Source organism: Puma concolor, chromosome B4 (assembly GCF_028749965.1).
Source record: "Puma concolor isolate L17-30 chromosome B4, mPumCon1.1.hap2, whole genome shotgun sequence".
NCBI classification, from domain to species: Eukaryota; Metazoa; Chordata; class Mammalia; order Carnivora; family Felidae; genus Puma; species Puma concolor.
This window is the reverse complement of record NC_141673.1, coordinates 81,565,803-81,576,372: the sequence shown is the minus strand read 5'-3', so window position 1 is coordinate 81,576,372 and position 10,570 is coordinate 81,565,803.

Below are 10,570 nucleotides of genomic sequence, written 5' to 3'. Positions count from 1 at the left end.
AGAACAATTCCTAAATTGACATAAAAATCTAAATAAAATATTACAAATTGAAAACAGTTTATTAAAACAACACATTCATCATGTTCAAGTAGTATTTATTCAAGGATTGCAAAACTGTTTCAATATCAGAAAACTTGTCAGCCATACTAGTACATAATCAAATCACAGATGCAGGAAAAGGTAACAATATTGATACACTTATTTATTTACTCAACAGATAATTGATTTAGCACCTACTTTGTGTTAGGCATTGCCCCAGGTAATGGGGAATATAACATAAATAAACACAAGCCTCATGGATTTTACATTCAAGTGGATGAATGGGAAGATAATCAAATAAACAGCTGAATTATATAATGTCATGCATGATAATTGCTACAAAGAAAACCAAAGCAGGATAATGATATAGAATGTGATCAAGAGTGCTATTTTGAGCAGATACTTGGATGAAGCGAGGAAGTGAGGCAAAGTTTTTACTCAGAGAGGACATCAGGCAAAGGGAACTGTGAGTGTGAAGTCTCCAAGCTAGGAGTATGTTTGGATCAAGGATCAAGGAGGAACATTTAGGAGCCTGCTCATTGGGATAAGAAGCAATATAACTTGGATGGAGTGACTGAGCAAAAGACAGAAGATGAGATTAGAGAGATTGTTAGAATCCTGATCATTTTATGGTTTTGTGTGCCAAAATAAGGACTTTGGATATTATTCTTGATATAATGGAAACCCTTGGAGGGTATTCAGAAGAGTGACAAGATCTGATTTTTGTTCTAAATAACCTCTCTAGCTACTGTGTGGAGAATAATCTATACTAGTGCAAGCATAATTGATATGAAAGCCAGTGAAAGGGGGTAAGCCAGTCCCAAGAAAATGGCCATATCCCAGACGAAATGCGTTGGTGACTTCTACTAGAGTAGCTGCAGTGGTAAGCATGATTAAATTGATTCATATATAAAATTTGGTAGCAATGTATTGATCACGGTTTTCCAAAGAAACAGAACCAATGGGATATATATGCGTTTTATCATAAGGAATTGGCATGTACAATTATGGTGGCTAACAAGTTTCAAGATCTGCAGCTGGTAAGCTAGACCCAGGATAGTAATGGTGTAGTTCTAGTCCAAGTCCAAGGGCCTGAGAACTAAGAGAGCCTGTGGTGTAGTTCCAGCCTTAAGGCTGGTAAGCTTGAGGCCCAGAAAGAACCAATGTTCCAGTTTGGGCCTGATGGCAGGAAGAAAACTGATGTCCTATCTCAAAGGCAGTCAAGCAGCAGGAATTCCCTTTTACTCACTGGAGGATTAGCCCTTTGTTCTATTCAGGCTGTCAGCTGATTGGGTGAGGCCCCCCACATTAGGGAGGACAATCTGCTTTACTCACTCTACTGATTTAAATGTTAATCTTGTCGAGAGCAGTATCACAGACATACTCAGAATACTGTTTCACAAAACATGGCACCCCATAGTCCAGTCAAGTTGACACAAAGTTAACCATCATGGCAAACTAGGAATAGTCTCTAGTAAGGAATAGCTATGAAAAACCTACAGATATCACACTTCAAAGGTGAAATTCTAGAAGTGTTCCCAGCAGCAAGACAAGCATTTCACTATAACCACTTGTAGTCAACAGAGTTTTCAAGGTGTCATTGAATAGAATACAAGAAGAAAAAGATTAAGGGTACAAAATTTGAAAAGGAAACAAAACCGTCCTTATTTGTAAACAATGTGATTTTAAACAAAGAAAATCCAGGAGCTCTTCAAGCTACTAGAATTCATAAGAAAGTTCTATAAGTTTACTGGACTCAAATGAGCATGCTAAAATAATTGTCATTTCAACAAACCAGCTAGAAGATTAATAGAAAGGAATACATATAAAATACCTAGTAATAAACCTAATACCTGACAGTTGAGAACTCTAAGAAGAAATTAAATATATTTGAAGAACAAAAAAAATATTTGAATACAGTCATGCACTCTACATTCAAAAATTGTAAAGATGTTGATTTCCATTCAAAATACTCTATAAAGTTAGTAAAATTCTAAGCAAAACATGCGACTGTATAGAACTTGACAAGCGATCTTAAAATTAATATAGAAGCACAAAGAATCAAGAATAGCCAAGATAAATCTGAAGAAGAATAAATTGGGGGAGGGGGAAATTTGTCTGAGCAAATAAATCAAGAATTTATAGAGCTATAGAAAATGAGACAGTGTGGTATTGGCATAGGAAGAGACAAATAAACCAAAGGAACATAATAGAGAGCCCAGAAACAGATACTTGCATATGTGGAAACTTGAAATATGACCAAGGTGGCACTACAAATCAATGAGAAGAGGCAGGACTGTTCAATAAATGGTACTGGGACAATTAGTTAACCATATGGAAAAAATAAAGTAAAATTGGATCCCATTCTCACACCATATACAAAAATAAAGTCCAGATGGATTAAAGGTCTAAATGTTAAAAGCAGCTTTTGGTAGAAAATATGGAATATCTTCATAGCATTTAGATGTGGAAAAACTTTTTAGACAAGACACAAAATGTAGAGCCAAAGATTGGTAAATTTGATGACACCAAGATAAATTTTAAAAGGCCTATTGTACTTAACAAAGACACAAAAACAAAATGAAAAAAGAAACCACAGAATATGAAAAGATATTTATAATTCATATAAATGACAAAGGAATTTATTTATTTTTCTAAGTAACTGAATGGAAGAATGAAAAAATCCATTAACAGGCAATTCAAAGAAAAAGTAACCTAATACTAAACATATGACATGCTGCTCAACTTACCAATAATCAGAAGGGAAAAATAACAGTAAGACATCATGTCAGATTGGCAAAATTTAAGTAATGACTGTACCAAGAGTAACACTGTTGCTCATAGACTATTAGTAAGCATGTGAACTGGTACCACTACTGTGGAGAGCAATATTGAAATATTTCATCTCTAACTTAGCTATTCTACTGGTAGGTATATAGCTTGGAAAAATTTTCGCATGTATGGGAGGAGATGGTTGTAAAGATATTTATTGCAGGTTTCTACTGAAAACAATTTAAAATATTTTGTCAGAGAGAGAAGGAGGGAGAGAATGAGTGGGGGAGGGGCAGAGAGAGAGGGAGAGAGCGAGAATCCCAAGCAGGCTCCATACTTTCAGTCCAGTGCCTGATGCAGGGCTCAAACTTATGAACCGTGAGATCATGACCTGAGCTGAGATCAAGAGTCAGATGCTTAACTGACTGAGCCACCAGGTGCCCCTCTAATGAAAACAATTTATTTTATTTCATTTTATTTATTTATTTTTAATTTACATCCAAATTAGTTAGCATATAGTGCAACAATGATTTCAGGAGTAGATTCCTTAGTGCCCCTTACCCATTTAGCCCATCCCCCCTTCCCGCAATCCCTCCTGCGGTATTTGTTCTCCAAATTTATGAATCTCTTCTGTTTTGTCCCCCTCCCTGTTTTTATATTATTTTTGTTTCCCTTCCCTTATGTTCATCTGTTTTGTCTCTTAAAGTCCTCATATGAGTGAAGTCATATGATTTTTGTCTTTCTCTGACTAATTTCATATATATATACACACACCACATCTTTATCCATTTATCCATCGATGGACATTTGGGCTCTTTCCATACTTTGGCTATTGTTGGTAGTGTTGCTATAAACACTGGGGGTGCATGTGTCCCTTCGAAACAGCACACCTGTATCCCTTGGATAAATACCTAGTAGTGCAATTGCTGGGTCATAGGGTAGTTAGAGTTTTAAGTTTTTGAGGAACCTCCATACTGTTTTCCAGAGTGGCTGCACCAGCTTGCATCCCCATCTAATGAAAACAATTTAAAAGCAGAAATGTTATTCACTAGGAGAACAGATTAATAAATTATGATATAGTCATATAGTGGAATACTATATGGCATTTGAAACTAATGCACTAGAGATACATGTATTAAGGTGAATTGTCAAAAGCATAGATTGAAACACAAAAAGCAAGTTGCAGAATGATATGTACAATAGTTTACTGTTTGAGTAAACTTTAAAAGCCAATAAACATTGCCACCTCATGTAGTATTATTTATATTGATGAATATATAAATGCTGAGTAAAGATATAAATTATGCATGGGACTTATAAAACATTAAATCTGTGACTGTAGTAGAAAGTAATAAATTAGGGGCGCCTGGGTGGCGCAGTCGGTTGAGCGTCCGACTTCAGCCAGGTCACGATCTCGCGGTCCGTGAGTTCGAGCCCCGCGTATCGGCTCGGAGCCTGGAGCCTGCTTCCGATTCTGTGTCTCCCTCTCTCTCTGCCCCTCCCCCCTTCATGCTCTGTCTCTCTCTGTCCCAAAAATAAATAAACGTTGAAAAAAAAATTAAAAAAAAAAAAAGAAAGTAATAAATTATATGTATATTATAATTATATTATTTATATCTATTATTTATATGCTGATTATTTATATACCACATTTATTTTATATACATTACATATATACATTTTATATATATGTATATATATATCAAGAGAGAGATAAAAAACACATCCATACCATACTCCCGGCATGATTTCAATAAATTAAGAACTGATTTGGAGTGGTTCTTAAAGCATACAACAGTCCTACTTCTCAATACAAATACCACACACAATCCCTATCTTCTAGCCCCTCACTTGGCATGTGGAAGGCAAGGACCACTTTATATTTGTCTTTTTATCCTCAGTATCTGGAAAAATGAATAAAATAAAGCTTCTCAAAGTGTTCTTTGTATTTAGAATGTGATTGTCGGTAGTCTGCCATGTTTCTAGGGGGTATGTCAGAGGATTTCTGAGAAACCTGAACTATCTTCATAGACGATGATTTGTTAGAGAATCAGATACTGCAGTTTTCAAATTAAATACACGTATCCAATGAAAATGATTTAAACTGGAAGCACCAACGTCATAGAACAGTTTTCTACAATGGCTATTCTCCTTTCAGCTGGAAATAAACTTGGAAGGTGAGGCTGACACTAAAATGGAGAAGGGTGCCTTGGTGGCTCTGGCTCAGTTGGTTAAACATTGGACTTTGGCTCAGGTCATGATCTCAGGGTTTGTGGTTTCAAGCCCCATATCCAACTCTGTGCTGACAGTGCAGGGGAGGCTTGGAATTCTTGCTCTCCCTCTCCTTGTGTCCCCTCCTCCCCCCCTCCCCCGCACCCCCCCCCCCCAGCCTCACTTTGAATGAATGAATGAATGAATGAATGAAATGAAGGAGAAATTTCAGAGTCTAAAATAAATGAGCTGAACAGAGTTGCCCTTCCCTGAACATCTGAAGACAAGCTACAGCTTTCATACAGTGCGTGCAAACTACCGGAATTCCCTGCGCTGGTTCTTTTTGCCCCTGTTTACCGTGTGGCATCAACTTGAGAAGCTTGATTAAAACAGTTGTGTCAGAGGCCTTGATGAGTTAATGCCCAAATGGGTTTTTAAAGTCTTAATTCTTCATTCAACTAGTAATTAAAATCCAAAGCTTAACTCAGTTAAGACTTTTTTTCTTCCATTGAACAGGTAGCTTGCTTGTCACGGCAGGGGGTTTCTAAACTCTTTAAGCCCTGATTAAAATATTTTTACAAACACAAGACACAATCACCTGATATTATGTAGTTACTTTTTTTTCTTTTAATCTTGTGGTAAAAATGTAAGCTGGTAACAGCAAAATTTTTTTTCTTTTTCACTAATTTAACTCTACCAATTAATTTTACTGAAGATTTATTTCATTGAAAAAGTGTTTCACACTGTAGAAAATTTGGGAACTACAGAAAAGCAGAAAATGGAGAATAAATAAAAAGTCCATAGTCCCCTTACTTAAAGATTACTCCTATTATAAAGTTGATGCATTTCCTTTATTTTCATTTAATCACTTCTGAATGCAGTTTTTTGGTTTGGGTTTTACATCATTATAACACACCACAGCATCATTTTTGGATTTTGTTTGTTTTTGCTTTTTAAGGAAGTGATAGAAACCTAAAAACACTTCCAGGCTAGTAGGGCTTACCTTATTTTATTTTATTTTTTTTAAGCAAGATATATAAATCAAACTTTGGTTGCATTTTCTTTGGCATGATTCTTAGCTAGATTTTTTAGCTCATTCTTTAGCTCATGTAGGACTTGAAAGGTTTATTCATCAGGGAAAGAACAGGGACTTTGGAATCTCACCAACTTGGGTTGGAATTATAGTTTCACCTCCTGGTAACTATATGTCCTAAGTGTGTTCACTGTAACAAATATGTACATGGTCCACTTTTTGTATGACAGACACTATTATTCAATCTGAAGCAATGTATTTAAGCTCTGAGAACCCCCATTCTTTACTCTGTAAAAGGAGAGGAATACACCCTCCCTTGCAGGGCTAATGAAGATACTAAAGGAAATATATGAGAAGTGTGCATCATCAAGTACAAGTTTCACTGAATGATGCTGATTTTAGTCACTTAGAAAAATCTCCATTGATTTTAAACACATTAGCATCAAATTACACACATGAGCGCTGTTAATGACAGAAATAATAGTAGTCAGTTACAAAGGAGCTAATTCTCTCAGAAGAAGGTATTTTAAGTAAATCAGCAAAAGGGTCTCTGGAAGATTTCACAGTAGCTGCTGTTTGCTCAGATCTATAGAAGTCCAAAAAGTTGAGACAAAGATGAGGAAGAAAAGAGGAGGTGGAAGGCAAGGAAGGAAAGATGAGGAGAGATACAGAAAGAGACACATAGATGGAGAGACAGAGACCCATACAGAGAAAGAGAGAGAGGGAGGGAGGGAAGGAGGAGGTGTAGGAAAAGGAGGAAGGAAAGGAGGGAGGGAGGAAGGAAAGAAAGAAGAATGGCTTTGACTTGAATAGGAAGACTAAAGAAATATATGCAGTATGACTTGATTAGAAGAAATGCAAATGTCTATAAATAGCTAAAGATACAAATCCTAAAAGAAGAGGAATGAACCTCAGATGAGAAGGAAATACTAAAGAGTAGCTGCATTGGCTGGTGGCAATAAAGGATGAATTGGTTCCACAGCTGGATGGGGTAGTCATTGTGATTTTATTCCAATATACAAACATTTTAAGAACAAAAGCAAAATGCTAATTGCCTCCTTCTGACATGGAAATCTGGAAAAAGTTTGTGTTACCTCAAGTCCTTTGGGTTAAATACCTTCTGGGAATAGTCTAACCCTAGTGACAGTGTATTATTCAAAAAAGTCCTAACGTTGGCCAAGCTGTCACACTCCACTCCTCTTCTCCATCTAATTGTTTTCCCCAGAACACCTCTGAATGGAAAAAGAGTTTAGGGCGGGTAAGGAATGGAAGCAGTGGTATGCCTTCCTTCCATCGAAGTGTATTGATTGTAATGAAATAAATAACCTCATTGTTGGGTTTGTCTCTCTAATCTTTTCAATTAAACACCAATGGGAAAAGGAACACACAATTTATAGCAGAATATATTTGTTTATCAATACTAAGTTGCATTAACTTGGAGTTTTATTTTCTTTGTTGTTTGCAAAGGAGAGCATATAAAATGTAAGGGTTAAAAATGTACAGTGTATAAACACTAATGAAGAGGTGAAACTCTGAACTTGGGTTTGGAGGCAGACGGTTGCAGGGATGGGTTCACATGGATCAGAGGCTGCCCTTCAGCAGCGGCTCAGATCCCTCCTCACAAAGGCAATGGAGCTTTTACTATAAAGAAGTGGGAATTCTTTTGATAAGTTTTCAGCGTAATTATTGAAACGCATATGTGGTGCTCCTTGCCTGATTCTCTGGTTTCCAAGTTTCGGTTTTACCTCTTTAAGAGGATTACCAGCTCTTGATGGCACATTTGAATGTCTTTTATATTTCCTTCCCTCCTTTGACCTTCTCAGATAGGTCTGATTTGATTGTAGGTAAAGAATGGACCCAAATCATGACTTCTTCCATCCCTTAATCAGTTATAATCAGTACCACTTTTAACCGATTGTAAAATCCAGGGGGGGTTTCTTTTCTTTTTTTGTTTTTAATGTGAAAAGCTTCATCTTTACTTAGAGGATTTTAAGCTGAGGTATCTCTCCCATATATTGTAAATTCTTTCCTTTTATGAAATTTGGGGAAGAGTTTAAAAGAAGGCATTGAAAATAAAAAGATCTATATATACAAAATAAACATAAAAATCTTTAAGTAGAGTTATGGCAAAATTACATTAGTAAGAAAGTAACATTAAAACAGAAAAGCCATTTCTACATGAAGCCAAATTAAAAAAAAATTAAATACAAAGAAGTTCAAGTAGGAATCTAAACAAAAAATGAAATAAATGTATAAGGATTGCGTATATCTAGGGAATGATAACTTTTAAAGAAAGATATACAAGAAGGGGCAGATATTATAACAGTAGTTTCGGGATGCCCTATTTCTAAATGTTTTCTTTAAGAATGAGGTTTTAATTATCAAAGGAATGTTTAAAGTGAATTATTGCATACATGTATTACTTTAAACAATCTATTGTGAATACCATGTATCAATCATTTTATACCTTTGAAGTTTATACTTTGACATCCTCAAAGCGATGAAGAAAAATCAAATTCAAGCCCCAGGGTGTAAAGAGGAACAGGGAAAGGTCAGGTTGAATTTTTTTCCATGTTAATGATGGTGAGAGTGGGTTTAATTCTTTATTGAACAAAGTGGACCTTTGTTTTGAAACAGCTTCTCTCCTTTAGAAAATTGGATGAAAACAGCCAACTTAACAGCAGATGAGAGAATTTCTTGCTGTGAGGAACAAATGTAATGCTTAATCAAATTAAGAAGTGCCACAGAAATCCACACAGATAGGATAGAATGCCAACTGGCTTGGGCACAAAACTCCCGGCTTCGTTGAAAATATCCAGATGCAGTGAAAATATGACATCTCTTTAAATATCTTCCTGTCTCTTTTTTGTTGTATTGCAAACATTTTGATTTCAGGTTCCCCCCCACCCCCGTCACTCTCTCCCCAATTTTCTCATGGCATACAAATACCATAGTTTTAAATTCTTTGGCCTGTTACAACTGGCATAACTTGTTTATTCTTCTTCCAAGAAATATCTTATGTCTAACCTTTCTTCACATTCTGATGCATACTGATAACAAAAGGGTCTCTAGTACTTTTTGTTTCAGATTAGGAAAGAAAAAAATATATCATACATCATGTACAGTCCAAAATAAACAAAACTGAAATGCTCTTAAGCATCTGCTTTGCTCTAGCTTTCAAAGTACTAGATCTGTAAAGGAGGTTCTTTTAGAAAGCACTTTAATAATAGAGTAAATTAAAGGAATAAAGATTTCTATTAGAAAAAACAACAATTTTGGGAGGGGCATTTACATTTTTTTGGTCATGTTTGGTAATTTATTTCTCCATTCTTACTTAAAAATTTGAGAATAGAAAGGTCTTATTTCAAATTATTGCAAAAATGTTTTTCTTTGCTTAGTTAAAATGGTCCTTTAGATTAGAAACTGATGATAATAGAATGTATTGACTTAACGCTATTTTTAGCTTTTAGTTGCAAAGTAATATATCATTAGTCTTAATCATTATGTGACCTGGAGAAGTAACACAGGCATTTTTCTCCTTACGTCGCAATTTCCAAAATATATTGCTGTTAATTGAGAAGCATTTTTTCCCCATCCATATAAGGGAAAAAATTGCAACTTCCAATTTCAAGGTTTACAGATTTATCACTTTTAGCAGAAATAATTTTGAAACAAAAAATTGAAATAATCCAAATCTCATTGTATAGGTAAGTAAAAGTAGTCCCTCAATTATTTTCTTTTCCTTTTAAAACTAATCACTAGGTAACATAGGACTTTCCAGTAATTGTGGATTCTTTAGATTCTGGTTGCTGATTACACTGGTTTGTAAAGGTTTGTGTAGCTATAATATTGTGATAGGCATTCAATTAAGAAAAGAAATTGAAAAGTTTTTATCTTCTAAGTATCTTATAGATGAATTACCGCCATTAACTAATCACAAAATAAGTCCATACTGAATTTTAATGCTATAATAAATGTGCCCTTTGATTATAATTTTTATTATATGTAGAAAAGTTTCATCTTACTGTACACTTTAGTTAGTTTTATGGAGAATTTATCTTTGTGTTCACTATAACACTTAGGTACAGCCACATACATAGTAGACGCTTAATAAACAATTGTTCTTTGTAAGAATGTGAAGCCAATATCATTTCACATAAAATGATCTCATGTGAACTTTCCTGTTCATTTCCCAGAAAAAAAGATTTTTTTGAATAACTCTTGTCTCCTCCTGGCCTTATTTCAACCGTAAACACGTCCTTTGGCAGTCTTTGAGGTAGATTTTTCTGCAACTTTGTTTGCTGATTAATTAACTCACATTTAATGTTTCATTTATTGATGCTCCCATACATTCATTAATTCCCCGTTACCCCAGGAGACCATTATGCAGGTAAGGGCAATTATCTGATTTACATCAGTGATCCAACAACCAATATCTTTTACTTTCCTCTGTTTTGCTAACTCTGGAGGAAATTAAAACAAGTATCCTCCAAAGCGATGAAGGCAAAAATTACA